Source organism: Hemitrygon akajei, chromosome 15, assembly GCF_048418815.1.
Source record: "Hemitrygon akajei chromosome 15, sHemAka1.3, whole genome shotgun sequence".
NCBI classification, from domain to species: Eukaryota; Metazoa; Chordata; class Chondrichthyes; order Myliobatiformes; family Dasyatidae; genus Hemitrygon; species Hemitrygon akajei.
In genome coordinates, this window is record NC_133138.1 from 88,551,828 (window position 1) to 88,568,821 (window position 16,994).

The 16,994-nt window shown below is 43.7% G+C and overlaps 1 long non-coding RNA gene across 1 annotated transcript in view; it reads left to right on the plus strand.

Moving 5' to 3' along the window:
- Positions 1–16,994, plus strand: part of LOC140739525 (uncharacterized) — a 34,722-nt gene that overhangs the window by 11,952 nt on the left and 5,776 nt on the right. The window contains exon 2 of the long non-coding RNA XR_012101666.1: positions 9,245–9,358. This is a non-coding gene — a long non-coding RNA (uncharacterized lncRNA). The remainder of the gene's footprint in view (positions 1–9,244; positions 9,359–16,994) is intronic.

The following is a 16,994-nucleotide window of genomic DNA, read 5'->3' on the forward strand; positions in this document are numbered from 1 at the left end:
GACCACCCCTCCATGCCCGCGCTCGGCGGCTTCCCCCGGACAAGCTCCGACTGGCGAAGGAGGAGTTTACGCGGATGGAGGAATTGGGGATAATTCGGCGGTCCGACAGCCCCTGGGCCTCCCCCCTGCACATGGTGCCCAAGGCGACAGGGGGCTGGAGACCGTGCGGCGACTACCGCAGGCTGAACGAGGCTACAACACCGGACCGCTACCCTGTGCCGCACATTCAGGACTTTGCAGCCAACCTGCACGGCGCGCAGATCTTCTCCAAGGTAGACCTAATCCGCGGATACCATCAAATCCCGATGCATCCAGACGACATCCCCAAAACGGCTCTCATCACCCCGTTGGGCCTTTTCGAGTTCCTCCGCATGCCGTTCGGCCTGAAGAATGCCGCACAGACGTTCCAGCGGTTGATGGACGCGGTGGGACGCGACCTGGACTTCGCATTCATCTATTTGGACGACATCCTCATAGCCAGCAGCAGTCGTCAGGAGCATCTGTCCCACCTCCGACAGCTCTTTGCCCGGCTGCGTGACTACGGTCTAACGATCAACCTGGCCAAATGCCAGTTCGGGCTCGACACCATTGACTTCCTGGGCCACAGGATTACTAAAGACGGGGCAACCCCTCTGCCCGCTAAGGTAGATGCGGTCCGTCATTTCCCCCGACCCACCACGGTCAAAGGCCTCCAGGAATTCGTAGGTATGGTCAATTTCTACCACCGCTTCCTCCCTTCAGCTGCCCGGATCATGCGCCCCTTGTTCGCCTTGCTGTCCGGTCCGGGCAAGGACATTACCTGGGACGAGGTGTCCGCCGCCGCTTTCATTCAAACGAAGGATGCCTTGGCGAATGCCACGATGCTAGTGCACCCCAGAATGGACGTCCCTACCGCCCTCACGGTGGACGCCTCTAACACCGCAGTCGGTGGGGTACTGGAGCAGCTCATCGCGGGCCGCTGGCAACCCCTGGCGTTTTTCAGCAAACACCTGCGGCCACCCGAGCTCAAGTACAGTGCTTTCGACCGGGAACTGTTGGCGCTATACCTGGCAATCCGGCATTTCAGGTACTTCTTAGAAGGTAGGCCCTTCACCGCGTTCACGGACCACAAACCGCTTACCTTTACATTCACAAAGGTGTCCGATCCCTGGTCGTCCCGCCAGCAGCGCCATCTGTCCTACATCTCTGAATACACGACGGACGTCCGGCACGTCTCGGGTAAGGACAATGTCGTGGCGGATGCGCTCTCTCGCCCTAACATTCACGCCCTTTCCCAAGGGGTAGACTTTGAGGCACTGGCTGAGGCACAGTTGGCAGATGAGGAGATCCCGTGTTACAGAACCGCAGTCTCCGGTTTGCAGCTCCAGGACCTCCCCGTAGGCCCAGGTGAGAGGACCCTACTCTGTGACGTCGCCACCGGCCAGCCCCGTCCCGTCGTCCCGGAACCTTGGCGACGACGCGTGTTCGACTCCATTCATAACTTGGCCCACCCCTCCATCCGCACTACCGTCCGGATGGTCTCCAGCAGGTTCGTTTGGCACGGACTCCGCAAGCAGGTCCGTGACTGGGCCAGAACGTGCCTGCACTGCCAGACGGCCAAGGTGCAGCGACACACCAAGGCCCCGCCGCAGCAGTTCCACCCCACCCACCGGCGTTTCGACCACATTCATGTGGATATCGTGGGCCCCCTGCCTGTGTCACGCGGGGCGCGGCACCTCCTGACTATCGTGGACAGGTTCACAAGATGGCCAGAGGCGGTCCCGCTCACCGACACCACCTCCGAATCTTGCGCCCGGGCGCTGATCGCCACCTGGGTGTCCCGCTTTGGTGTCCCGGCCCACATTACCTCCGACAGAGGCGCCCAGTTCACCTCCAGCCTCTGGTCAGCGATGGCCAACCTGTTGGGGACTCAGCTGCACCACACCACTGCCTACCACCCACAGTCGAACGGACTGGTGGAGCGTTTCCACCGCCACCTGAAGTTGGATCTCATGGCCCGCCTGCGAGGAGCTAACTGGGCGGACGAGCTTCCCTGGGTCCTGCTCGGCGTCCGCACGGCGCCCAAAGACGATCTGCACGCTTCGTCGGCCGAGTTGGTGTACGGCGCGCCCCTGGTCGTTCCCGGGGAGTTCATACCAGCCCCAAGGGGGCGAGAGGAAGAACCCGCAGCGGTCCTGGGCAGACTACGCGAGAGACTCGGTGCCCTGGCCCCCGTGCCCACTTCGCAGCATGGGCAGCACCCGACCTGCGTACCCAAAGATCTGCAGAACTGTAAGTTTGTGTTTGTACGCCGGGGCGGGCATCGGCCACCGCTGCAACGGCCCTACGAGGGGCCGTTTACGGTGATCAGAAACGACGGGTCCACGTTCGTGCTGGACGTTGGAGGGAGAGAGGAGGTTTTCACGGTGGACCGACTCAAACCGGCCCACGTGGACTTGGCGCAACCGGTTGAGTTTCCGGCACCGCGGCGCAGAGGCCGACCTCCCAAACAGGGCCCGGCCCAGACTGTGGACATTGGGGGGTGTACCGCCGGTTCTGGGGGGGGGTTATGTGGCGACCCAATTACTAGCACACTCGAACCGGCTGACAATTAGCCAGAGCCAGAGACAAAGATACATAGCCTCAGGGAGTTTCAGTTACGTGCCTCTCCAAGTTTCGAGTGGGGGGGAGACAGGCTTTTAAGCAAGACTGTGTTTGTGAAATAAACTTATTCCGTGGTTGCAGTTTACCGACTCCGTGTCGTAATTTCAGCGCTGCGCATAGCACACCGCTACAATACCACCAAATCATATTGTTTCCTTGTGACCTGGTAGCGCATGCTGGGGACCACTGAAGTAAAGGATAAATGATTGAGGACAAATGGCCTATTTAATGGCTGTGAGATCTGGTGCTAGATGTTGTTCTTTATTCTGCATTCTATTATTGCTTTACCTTGTATGATCCCATGCACTGAGTTCTGAGTTGATCTGTATGAAGCTTTGCACTCTACCTCAGTACAGGCAACAATAATATTCCAATTCAAAGTGTTTTTTTTTTGCATTTTCATAGACAATAAGCTGATCTTTACCTGTTGTGGGTCTAGTGGTTGAAAGAGAATCTTTGCCACAGTAGAATGGTTTCCAATAATCTCTCACCTGCCACAACTATGCACTACTAGATCAAAGTACAAACTCAGTGTTGCAAATGTAATGATCTTACACAGGTAAATGAGTTGTCCTTTGCAAAGCAGTACAATTGGCTTGACATTTCCAAGCAGCAAAGGCAGTTTTGCAGCACCACTCAATTAAAAATCGAAATGACCTCTCCTGTGGATGATATGAGCCTCAGACTGGATTTGTACAATCTTACAGTGATGTAACCATATAGTCCATTCAAATCTCTCTGAAATATTGGAACAAAGATAATTAAAACTGTATTTAAACTTTTTCCTATTTGTTAGTTATCAGGCAGGTAGGATATTTTTGAAGCTACTTTGAATAAGCTGTTAGTGTTAATGTTTTATTGGAACAGATTGATATTAATGGTTCTTCAATGGACAAATATTAATTTTTTTCAATTTTTGCGAAGATTAAATAATACTCTAGGTGTACAAAGTACAAAGATTGTGAATGGTAAATATTTAACAGAAATTCCTTAAGTCAGAAAGAAAACTTGTACAGACTTGAGGGAAAGATACTATATCAAGTAAACATGGAAACTTTAAGGAAAGTAGAGAAGAATCTAACAAGTTAGACAGCATCCACATAAAGGGAAACTGAGCTAGTGTTTCATGTTAGTGACCTTTCATTAGAACAGGATACTTTTAACTCATAACTAATCCCATGAAACTAGCTGAAATGGACAGTTTTCACCAATGCATTCTCAAGGAAATTTTATTTTGGAGACACAGCATGGAATTTGCTACAAAAGACTGGAGCATGTTCTGGTTGTTTCAGTTTCTACAAACAGCCTTCATTAATCTCATTATCTTTCCACGTACCAGATGTCAATGCCACCAATATCGACTTGTCAATCAGCTGATAATCTAATGTCTGAAGATTCTATGATAGCTGAAGTAGGTTACTCCAGAGACTTTTTAAAAGAGATGCTTAAGTGGTGCCTCAAAACTATTCTTGTGATGTTCTGGCCAATATTTGCCCTTCAACCAACATTCCTTCATGTTTATATTCTTTTTAGTGTGATGTGTTAGCAATGAGAAATTGGAATTGTGACCACTTTCTCTCTTTTCTCTAGTCCAGGACATCTGATAGGCCTTGTTTTTGATAGAGCAAAAATGGGCTAACTTAGCACTGAACATTTTTGAGGCATGGCATGTGACTCAGCAACTCATTTTAGTTGGGGAAACTGATAAAATGGCCAGAACATATATGGTGTAGTTGGAGGTAAACTTTTGTGACAAGAAGTACATGTACAATTCAATGGTGCAGATAATACACTACACATCTGCAGGCACAAAGAAATACCAAGACATTAACGGTCTAATTTTAAAGTTGCAATACTTTACTCCCAAAGTTTTACTTATAACAATTGTTCCTTTCTGCGTCTTGTGGGACATCAGGCAGCAACCTTGCTGTTTCTGTAGCATTTTGTCTGCATTTTACAAGGCCAATTTGCTAGCTTGACGCTCAAGCCAGCATGGATGGCAAGCATGCAAGGAGTCAGCTGGATTATAACCTCGGACTAGTTGCCTGATAGGCTGGTGCGGATGACAACTGTTTACCAAGTTGTGTGAATTACATTTTAAAAGGAGTGTTTTAACATTGAGTGGGTTGTGCATTTTATACTCAGGAACTGTGTATGTGTGTGTGTCCTTTTGCCTGAGGTTGTAATACTCATTTCCTGTAATTTTGAGATGGTGTGATCTCCAATCACAGTGCTTCATGCTGGTGGTAAACATTGTGATGTAGTCCCCACTACTAGCATGAGTGATTTTTAGTTTTAGTTACAAAGCATGAGAAATTGATAGACAATTTTCATTTGAATTTATGTTTAACATTGGCTATTAGTTGATCTGGAACAGTATGAAGCTTTCATTCCCTGGTGAAGTTAACAAGGATTTATTACAGAACTCTAGTAAGTTTGAAATTAGAAAAATCATGATGTTGTGGCGACCCACTTTCTACACAGGTGAACCAGCTCACAAAATGGCGCGTGCGTCGGCAGAGAGGCCAGCCCCAAAATGGCGCTGGGCCTTCTTCTTCACCAGCAAGGGGAGAAAGCCCGCGCGCGGAAAGAGACTTTTATAATGCATCTCTGATGTCATTTCTGCCTGGAGAGGGCAGGAACGGAACTGCGTAAAAGCTAGTGCTGTGAGGTTTGAACAAACTAGTCTCGAGTGCAACTTACAGACCGCGTGTCGTTATTTCTAGCTCTGTCTGTGTGTGTTGTGTGTGTGTGTGTGTGTGTGTGTGTGTGTGTGTGTGTGTGTGTGTGTGTGTGTGTGTGTGTGTGTGTGTGTGTGTGTGTGTGTGTGTAGTACATCGCTACAATGTAAATGTTTTTCTATTAACATACAGGTCACAAAAAGACCAAGAAAGGTAATAGAACAACAATGTGATACGTATTTCATCAAGGACCAGAGAAATTGGAACTCTTTCACTCTGTGTGTTTGATTTAGTCTTTATCTTTCCAGTCTATAATTGAAACGTACAGAAGTTATATGATCAAATCAATCCTAATATTAAATAAGTCAGTGAGATGTGTATTGACTACAAAATTATTTTTAGCCATATTTAAATGTAAACATTAGAAATGCTAGTAATTGGTTGAGGTTAACTAACAAATGAATTAGGAAGGTTATAAAAACACATCAATTATATGACAAAGGTGCTAACTGAGTGCTGATTATCAATTTATCACTGAAATTGGTGTCTCGGATGGACTTAATTTCTAACAGATTAATTTGAATCATATTCAGTTGAGAGCTGTCAACTGAAGTTGAACAGCAATTGATTGAACATGTCAGTACTTTTGGCTTGACTGAGTAATTTCCTGCAACTAATACCACCTTATTACAGGTGTCCCCCACTTTCTGAACGTTTGCTTTACGACATTTTGCTTTTATGAAAGACCTATGCCAGTACCTGTTTTCACTAACTGAAAGAGGATTTTTGCTTTTCAAAAAAAGACACCCGCTTTAAGCTTGTGTTTACCCCGAGAAAGACTACCATGACCATGAAGCCTTGCGCGGGCAGGTATGTGCGCATGCGTGTATGTGCCGAATTTTTTTTTTCTCTCTCTCTACAAATCGGTTTGGCTCTATCTTCCCAATTCTGGTAAGTGAATCTACACTGTACATACATTATTTCTACTTTATATAGGCTGTGTATTTATCATATCATTCCTGTTTTTACTATATGTTAGTGTTAGGTTTTATGTGCTATTTGGTATGATTTAGTAGGTTATTTTTTTGGGTCTGGGAATGCTCAAGAATTTTTCCCATATAAATTAATGGTAATTGCTTCTTCGCTTTACGCCATTTCGGCTTACGAATGGTTTCATAGGAACACTCTACCTTCAGATAGCGGGGGGAAACTGTCTTCCTATTGGTTAGTTAAAAGGATTGCTTCTTGCTCTAGGCAGTGGTGTCAGAACAATGAATCTCCCTTAAAAGAGCTTTTATCCATTCTTCTTGACACCTGGAAGTGAGTTAATCCACTTTATGTGCTGGTAACTTGCGTTTCTACTTGCTGACAAATATCACCTGCTTTAGTGATCTTCACATGATGGCCAAATGACTGACTGGCAAGATGACTTCTGAAATTCATGATCTTCCTTCTGCTCTCTGTTAGAATTTGTTCTTTGAGATTGTGGTGTCCATCTACATTTGTTGATTTAATTGTGGATGTGTCTGACATAGCAGGCATTCAATTTTCCTACTGAATGAATTAAGACAATTCATTTTCCAACTTTTAATAATTAACTACATGGGTATAAGATTGAAGTAGACTATAAGATACAGGAGCAGAGCAGATTTGGCCCATTGAGTCTGCTCTGCATCATGGCTGATCTATTTCCCTCTCAGCCCCAATCCCCTATGTTCTTACTATAACCCTTCATGCCCTGACTAATCATGAATCTATCAACCTCTGCCTTGAATATACCCAATGACTTGGCCTCCACAGTCGCTCACAGCAACAAATACCTCAGAGTCACCACTGCCTAGCTAAAGAAACTCCTACTGATTTAAGCAAGCAAGAGAAAATCTGCAGATGCTGGAAATCCAAGCAACAGTTGACAATTTGGGCTGAGACCCTTTATCAGATCCAAACCTCGACTGTACTCTTTTCTATAGATGCTGCCTGGCCCGCTGAATTCCTGCAGTATTTTGTGTGTGTTCCTACTCATCTTTGTTCTAAATGGATATCTCTCTATTCTGAGACTATGTCTTCTACTCTTAGACCACCCCTTCCCATCGGAAACATCCTCTCCATATCCACACTCTCAAGGCCTTTCAAAATTCAATAGGTTTCAATGAAATCACCCCTCATTCTTCTGAATTCCAGTAAGCACAGGCCCAGAGCCATCAAATGCTTCTCGTGTAGTAAGTCTTTCAATCCTGGAATTACTTTCGTGAACCTCCTTTGAACCCCCTTCAATGTTAGCACATTGATAAGGGGCTGGAAATTCTTCACTGTACTCCAGGTGAGGCCTCATCAGTGCCTTATAAAACCTCAGCATTACGTTTTTGGTTTTGTAGTCTAATCTTCTTGAAATGAATGCTAACATTGCATTTGCTTTCCTCACCACTGACTCAACCTGCAAATTAACCTTTGGGGAATCCTGCACAAGGACTCTTTGCACCAGGGAAAGAGAGAGCCTGTGCTATGTTGAATACTAGGTGAACAAGTAGTCTTTGGGGTACTGCAAGTCTGTGTCTTTGCTGTTGCTTTGCTCATGCTTGAATGCTTGGTAGTGGGTGCCGTTGCTTTTTTTTGCTGGTGGGGGGAAGGGGGCATTGTTGCTTGCTGCCGCTTATGCGTGGGAGGGAGGGGAGCTAGGGGGGACTTTGGGGTTCTAACATTTAACTGTCATACAACACACACAAAATGCCGGTGGAACACAGCAGGCCAGGCAGCATCTATAGGAAGAAGTACAGTTGACGTTTCAGGCCGAGACCCTTACATTGAACTGTCATACATTCTTTGGGGGCACTCTTCTGTTTTTGTGGATGGATACAAAGAAACATTTCAGGATGTATATTATATACATTTCTTTGACATTAAATGTACTTTTGAAACCTCAAATTTAAAAATTTTCTCTTCTATAGTCTTCGCTTTTATTTCTTTTACCAATGTGCGTGACCATACACGACTGGACACTGTATTCCATCTGCCACTTCTTTGCCCATTCTCCTAATCTGACTGTCATTCTGCAGCCTCTGCTTCCTCAAAATTATCTCCCCTTCACTTATTTTTGTATTGTCCACAAATGTGGCCACAGAGTCATCATTTCTGTCATCCAAATCATTGGCATATAATGTAAAAAGCAGTCCCAACACAGACCCCTATAGAACACCATTAGTCACTGACAGTCACCCAGAAAAGCCTCCTTTTATTCCCACTCTTTGCCTCCTGACAATCAGCCAGGGAGTGCTCTGACCTTGCTAGTATCTTTCCTGTGATACCATGGGCTCTTGTTAAGCAGCCTCATGTGTTGCACCTTTTCAAAGGCCTTCTGTAAACCCAAGTACACAACATTCACAGATTCTTTTTTGTCTATCCTGCTTGTTATTTTTTGAAAGTATTCCAACAGATTTGTCAGCCAAGTATTTCCCTTAAGGAAACCATCCTGACTATGGCCTATTTTGTCATGTGCCTCCACGTACCCCAAAACCGCATCCTTAACAATCAACTCCAACATCTTCCCAGCCACTGAGGTCAGACTAAAGTGCCTTTCATTTCTTTTCTTCTGCCTCTTTCCCCCTTGAGTGGAGTGGCACTTGCAATTTTCCAGTCTTCCAGAACCATGTCAGAATCTATTGATTCTTGAAAGATCTTGATGCAAAATACTTATTCAGTTCGTCTGCCATTTCCTTGACCCCCATTACTACCTCTCCAGTCCAATATCTACTCTCGCCTCTCTTTTCCTCTTTATGTATCTGAAGAAACTTTTGGTATGCTCTTTAATACTTTGGCTAGCTTACCTTCATATATTTTCCTTCTTTATTACTTTTTTAGTTGCCTTCTATTAGTTTTTAAAAGCATCCCAATTCTCTAACTTCCCACTAATTTTTGCTGTACAGGTAGTCCCAGAGTTAGGAACATCCAACTTACAAACCGAGGAAGGAGAACGCCGTCTGCCATTTTAAGTCGGATTGCGACGCCGTCTGCCATTTTAAGTCGTTGCCATTGACACTGTAAGTGTGTAACTTTGTATTTGGCTTAAATTTTTCTTAGCAAGATTCACCCTGACCACCCCCCCCAACCTTTTCCGGTTGGCTGGTGGCGCAGTGAGATCAGCGCTGGGCTCAAGAACGGAGGTTCCCGGGTTTGATCCAGTGACAGACCGCTCTCGAGTGCGCTCTCCATCTGTGCCGGGTTGATGTCGAGCTCGCAACTCGACCTCATAAAAAAACCACTGCCACCTCACTGATGTGTGGCACAAACAGAAATTCAGAGCTTACTACCCTGGATGTCCTGCTTTTCAGCTTTCTACTTACCTCCCTAAAATCTCTCTTCAGGATCGCCTTTCCTTTCCTACCTATGCTATTGGTGCCAATATGTACCAAGACTTCTGGCTTCTCACCCTCCCTCTTTAGAATGTCATGGACCCAAACCAATATGTCCCTGACCCTGGCATCTGTGAGGCAACATACCATCCATGTGTCCCTATTGCGTGCATAGAATCTCTCCTCTATTCCTCTAATTATGGAATCTCCTATCGCTACTCCAGGCCTCTTCTCTTTTCTTCTGAGCCACAATGTCAGACTCAGTGCCCGAGAACCGGTCACTGCGCACCCCCCACCCCCGATGGTATCCAAAATAATTACTTATTACTGAGGGGTACTCTGTACTGGCTGCCTACTTCCTTTTCTCTTCCCAATAGTCACCCAGTTACCTGCATCCTGCAACTTGGGAGAGACTACCTCCCTGTAGCTTCTATCTATCACTTCCTCTGTTTACCATATGAGCTGAAGGTAATTGAGCTGCAGCTCCAGTTCCTTAACATATTCTCAGAGGAGCTGTAGCTCGGTGCATATGGAGGCTGGAGGTCTCCCAGAATTCCCATATCTCACATGAAAAACACAACAGAGTCACTGGAACCATTTTCACTGCACTTACGAGGAATGAAGAACACGAAGTTTACCTCATCAAAGCCTCTCCACTACTGGCTCACTCACACACTGGCCTCTAAGACTTGTTGTAGTATAATATAGTAGACCAGATAAGACGTTCTTTCTCTCATGAGAGGTAGATATACCAGGTAAAGCCTATTCAAAGAGTCAAAGTAAAAGACCAAGAAGCTTGGCAAATTATCCTGTTTATCATCCTCCAGAGAACTCTCCTTTGGAGAGATGGGAGTGCCTGTAAAGTTTATCTTTGATCCTATATTTTAAATAATGTTATGATTCTGATGGCATAACTAAACTTATATCTTCTGGTTTGTTAGTAAGTTATTTGACAAGTAATTTAAAGGCCTAGACGATCCTTCTGGTTAATTTAAATATAATTACATAAATCCAGATGTAAAGGTTTACTCTCAGTAATGATATCGTAAACCTTTGCAATCTCATAAAACCCTTCTAGTTCATATGCATTTTGGAAATTAATCAGTTATCCTTATTCAATCTGGCCTATATGCTACTCTATATGATCTTAATATCCTCTAACTGAAATGCCTGAGTGAATTACCTCCATTCAAAGATAACAAAGCTCTGCCAATTTAACTCTCGAATACATCAAAGACTGCTTTGTGATTGTTTATAATGCAACTGTTTGCAGAGATGAGTTTTAACATTTTTTTCCAAGCTTCTGCCTCACTTAATTCAATCACTGAACAATCATGTCAAAGGTATTGCAATATGATGCTACTGCATTGGACTATACAAATGTTATTCAACTTGCCTTTGGTAACTGTACCCATCACAAACTGCTATTATTACCTCTTTATAATCAAATTTCAACCTTTTGAGATGCTTTTGCTTTGAAGTTTTCTGTGATCCCAGGGTCGGAGCGTGGGATTCATGGAATGCGTCTGTGATAGTTTTCCTGAGCAGCATGTTAGTGGACAAATAAGGGAAAATGATTTCCAAGATGTGATCCTGGGCAATGAGACATGTAAAATTAATGATCTGATAATTAGATATCCTGTTGGAAAAAGTGATTACAGTATGATGTTCTTGTACAAATAAATTGTGCAATAGTTTGATCTAAAATCAGTGTATTAGGCCTTAACGATGGACAATACAAGGGTGTGAGGGAGGAGGTGGCCAAGTTAGACTGGAAATATAGGCTATATGGTGGGGCAATTGAGGAACAGTGGAAAACTTTTCATAGACATATTTTCAGTGCTCAATAAAAGTATATTCCAGTTAAAAGTGAAGACAGTAAGGGCACAAGAGCCAGTCTTGGATAATTGAGGAAATAAAAGGCGTCAACCTAAAAGTTCATGCATACAAAGTTGTCAAGAGTAGTGAGAAACGAGAAGATTGGGTAAATCTTAAAAGCAACAAAGAACCACTAAGTAAGCAATAAGAAAAGGGAAGGTAGATTATGAAAGTAAGTTAACAGAAAATATAAAAATGAATAGAAAAAGATTTTGATTTGTTATGATTTGTATAAAGTGGAAAAAGATGCCTGAAGGGAATGTTGTCCCTTGGAAGATGAGAATGGGAAATTAACATTGGGTAATTTTGAATAACTATTCTGCATTGGTCTTCACTGTGGATGAAATGTCTTAACACACCACAGAGAGATGTTTTGGATGTGATGGCAGGTGAGGATTTCGACACAATAGCTGTTACTGAAGAGGTTGTGATAAGCAAACTGATGGGCCTAAAGATAGATGAGTCCTCTGGTCCTGATGGGAATACCAGCGTACTGAATGAAATCAATACAGTTATAGCACATGTGTTTATGGTAATTTACTAAAATTCTTCAGACTTGGGGCAGGACCTGGCAGATTAGAAGACAGCGAGTGTCATGCCTCTTTTAATTTTTAAAAAGATGTAGGCAAAAAGTAGGTAGGTATAGGTCTGTTATCTTAATATTTGTAGTCAGGAAAATGCTTGAAGCTATTGTTAAAGAAGAATTTGTGAGATACCTGGATAGACATGATTCAGTCAGGCAGGCACAGCATGGGTCCTGTTTGACAAACTTACTGGAGATCTTTGAGGATATAAAGGGAGGATGAGAGGATGAAGACAGGACCCTGGTGAAGGACTTTGTCAAATGATGCAAGCTGATCATCTGCAGCTCAATATCAGTAAGACAAAGGAAATGGTGATGGATTTGAGGAAGGCTAAGCCTGCATTGCTCCCTGTTTCTATTGATGGTGAGGTCGTGGATGTGGTGAGGACTTACCTTGGGGGTGCACCTGGGTGACAGACTTGAGTGGAGCACCAACACAGTGGCTATGTACAAGAAGGGCCAGAGTCACCTCTACTTCCTGAGGATACTGGGGTCCTTTGGAGTATGCAGGCCTCTCCTTCTCATGTTCTACCAGTCTGTTGTTGCCAGTACAATTTTTTTTATATATGCAGTGTTGTGTTGGGGTAATGGCAACAGGCTCAATAAACTGATTAGAAAGGCTGGCTCTGTTATAGGAGTCAAACTGGACACACTACAGGCTTTGGTAGAACAAAGTACCCTACAGAAAAACCTGGCAATCCTGGACAATGTTTCTCACCATCTGCATGCCATCTCCTCTGTTCAGCCAAGCACTTTTAGTCTAAGACAACTGTGCAGCTCCAAATAGTGCTACACAAGGTCATTTTTACCCTCTGCCATTAGGCTCTATAATGAGTCAACCTATAGCTGCAGAAATTATGTCCCCCTCCTATTAAGACTGAGGTAACTAATTTTTTTTACTCATTCTTTCTTCTCTTCTAATATTTGTATATCTGTGTGCTTGTAATTCTACTATGACACTGTAATTTCCTTTGGGATGAATAAAGTATCTATCTGTTGAGCACAGTGAACAGAGGGGAAACAAATGGATACTTGGATTTCCAGAGGGCATTCAATAAGGTGCCGCCTAAACGTCTTAGTTGTAATAGAAGAATGCGTTAAGTTGGGAGTAATGTGTTAGCATGGTGAGGACTGGTAGAGTTGGGAAATAGAAGGTAGAGAGTTGGGAAAATGGTTGTTTCTCTAGCTAGCCATCAGCAGTGAGCAGAGTGATGTAGGGGTTGGTTCTGGACCTGCAACTGTTCATGATGTACATTAGCAACTTGGAAAAGGGAAATGAGTGTAGCATATCTAAGTTGCTGATGACACGCAAATTGTGCAGAGGATGTGGAGAGCCAGCAGAGAAATTTGGATAGATTAAATGAGTGGACAATTGTCCAGCAGATGGAGTGAAAATTTTTTTAAAATATGAAGTCGTCCACTTTTGAAGTAAAAATAGAAAATCAGATTAATATTTAAATAGTGGGAGATTGCAGCATGCTGTTGTACAGGTGGACTCGGGAGTACTTGTGCATGAATGGCAAAAGGTTGGTTTGCAAGTACAACAGGTTATCAAGAAGGCAATGGAATGTTGGCTTTCATTGCTAGAGGGATTGAATTTAAGATTAGGGTGGTTATGCTGCAACTGGAGTACTGCATGCAGTTCTGGCCCCTTTACTTGGGGAAAGACATAATGGCTTTGGAGTCTGTGCAAAGGAGATTCACCAGGTTGATTCCAGAGATGATGGGGTTAGTCTGTGAGGAAATATAGTCATTTGGGACTCTATTGACTGGAATTTAGAAGAATGAGAGAGGATCATAGAAACTTAGAAAATTATGAAAAGGATAGATAAGATAGAGGCAGGAATATTGTTTCCACTGGTAAGTGAAACTAAAACGGAAACAGTTTCAAGATTCAGGATGGAGACGTAGAGAAACTGCTTTTCCCAGAGAGTAGTTAATTTATGGAATTCTCTGCCAAGGGAACCAGTAGAGACTACTTCATTAAACATGTACAGGGCACAATTTGCTAGATAACAGGAATTGAGGGATATGGGGGGAAAGACAGATAAGTGGAGCTGAATCCATAGCCAGATCAGCCATGATCTTACTGAATGGCAGAGCAGAGCAGGCTGAATGGGCTAGATGGACAACTCTGCTCCTACTTCATGAGGTTCTTATTAGGTTCTTGATTTTCCTGGCCAGAAAACCTACAAATTAAGAATTTCATCTTTTGAAACCTGCTTCATTGCATAAAGTATTTTTTCCTGGTGTATTATGTACAGTTGCAAGAAAAAGTTTGTGAACCCTTTGCAGTTACCTGGTTTTCTTCATTAATTACTCATAAAATGTGGTCTGATCATCATCTAAGTCACAATAATAGACACAGAAAACTAATAACGCATAGAAAATTGTACTTCATGTCAATACTGAGTACCACATTTATGTGAACCTCCTGGGTATTGTCTTTTACAAAAGCTATTTGGAATCAGGTGCTCCAATCAGAGATGAGATTGGAGGTTTAGGTTGTAGAGGTGCCCTGCCCTATATACAAAAAAAGGCACATAAAGTTAGGTTTTTCTTTGTGCCTGTTCTTCTCAAGAAAGATCTGTTCATATGCACCATGCCTTGATCAAAGCAATTTTCAGAGGATCTTAGAAAAAGAATTGTTTAGATGCATGAAGCTACAAAAGCATTTCTAAAGACAATAGACAGTAGGTGCAGGAGTAGGCCATTCGGCCCTTCTAGCCAGCACCACCATTCACTGCGATCATAGCTGATCATACACAATCAGTACCCCGTTTCTGCCCTCTCCCCATATCCCTTGACCCCGCTATCTATAAGAGCTCTATCTAACTCTCTCTTGAAAGCATCCAGAGACTTGACCTTCACTGCCTTCTGGGGCAGAGTATTCCACATATCCACCACTCTCTGAGTGAAAATGTTTTTCCGCATCTCTGTTCTAAATGGCCTACCCCTTGTTCTTAAACTGTGGCCTCTAGTTCTGGACTCACCCATCAGCGGGAACATGCTTCCTGCCTCCAGCGTGTCCAATCCCTTAATAATCTTATATGTTTCAATCAGATCCCCTCTCATCCTTCTAAATTCCAGTGTATACAAGCCCAGTTGCTCCAATCTTTCAACATATGACAGTCCCGCCATTCCAGGAATTAACCTTGTGAACCTACACTGCACTCCCTCAATAGCAAGAATGTCCTTCCTCAAATTTGGAGACCAAAACTGCACACAATACTCCAAGTGGGGTCTCACCAAGGCCCTGTACACCTGCAGAAGGACCTCTTTACTCCTATACTCAATTCCTCTTGTTATAAAGACCTGTGTGTTCATCAGTCCACAGTAAGAGAAATTGCCTACAAATGGAGGAAATTCAGAAGAAGAACTTTGCAACATGCAATGCTGAAAGAGGTGAAAAAGAACCCTCGAGTAAAAACCTGCAGAAAAACACTGAACAAAAATAGTATTAATGGAAGGACACCATGGAGGAAACAAACCATTTTTCTCCAAAAAACATTGCGGCACATCTCAGGTTTGCAGAAGACCATCTGGATGTTCCACAGTGCTTCTGGGACAATGTTCTGTGGATACATGAAACAAAAGTTGAACTTTTTGCAGAAATGCACACCGCTATGTTTGGAGGAAAAAGGGCACTGCACACCAACACCAAAACCTCATTCCAATTCTGAAGCATGGTGGTAGGAGCATCATGGTTTGGGGCTGCTTTGCTGCCTCAGCACTTGGGCAGCTTGCAATTGTTGAGGGAACAATGATTCAAAATTGTATCAAGACATTTAACAAGAGAATGTCAGGGTCCATCACTTGAAGCTTGATAGAAATTGGATGATGCAGCAAGACAATAACCTGCAATGAGTAAATCAACAACAATGGTTTAAAAAAAAAATTGTGTTTTGGAATGGCTGAGTCAGAGTCCAAACATTAACTCAATTGAAATGTTGTGGTATGACCTGAAGAGGGCTGTTCATGCAAGGTATCTCAGAAATATTGAACTGAAATAGTTTTGTATGGAAGAATGGTCTAAAATTCCTCCTTACCATTGTGCAAGTCTGATCAGCAGCTACAGGAAACGTTTGGAGGAGGTTATTGCTGCTAAAGGAGGTTCTACCAGGGCTGGAATGGCTAGCACGAGAGGGCACAGTTTTAAGGTGCTTGGAAGTAGGTACAGAGGAGATGTCAGGGGTAAGTTGTTTTTTTTTACACCGAGCGTGGTGGTGGCGGATATGATAGGGTCTTTTAAGAGACTCCTGGATAGGTACATGGAGCTTAGAAAAATAGAGTGCTATGGGTAACACTAGGTAATTTCTAAAGTACATGTTTGACACAGCTTTGTGGGCTGAAGGGCCTGTATTGTGCTGTATGTTTTCTATGTTCCTATTAAATACAAGGGTTCACATACTTAGAAATGTTTTAAGATGGAGCTACTGAAGACGTGACAATTACAAGTGGTTCCAAAACAAAAGAATTTGATTAAAAACATTCTTAATAACAATTGTTTTGAAGTAAATGTGGTAAACTTTCACCACAAGCAATGAAGAGGCAAGTGAGGGCAAAGCGAACTCGGCACACTTGGAGCCGTACTGGTTGGAGTGGATGATTCAGAGGGGAGAAGATGGGACGGAGGAGTTCTGATGCCCATACAACTTAATCAGGTGTGAGGGTGAATCATTTAAAGCATTGAGCTGATTTAGTGAGTCAAGTACAGCTGCTTCAGCAGCAAAATCCTGGTCTGAAGCAAATCACTAGGCCCAGAGCGATTCGCTGCATTAAGGCCTGAGTCATAATGCGAGGTATAATACATTGTTTGGAGAATTGAAATGTCATTGCAGAAAAACAAGAGGTTTTTTAAAT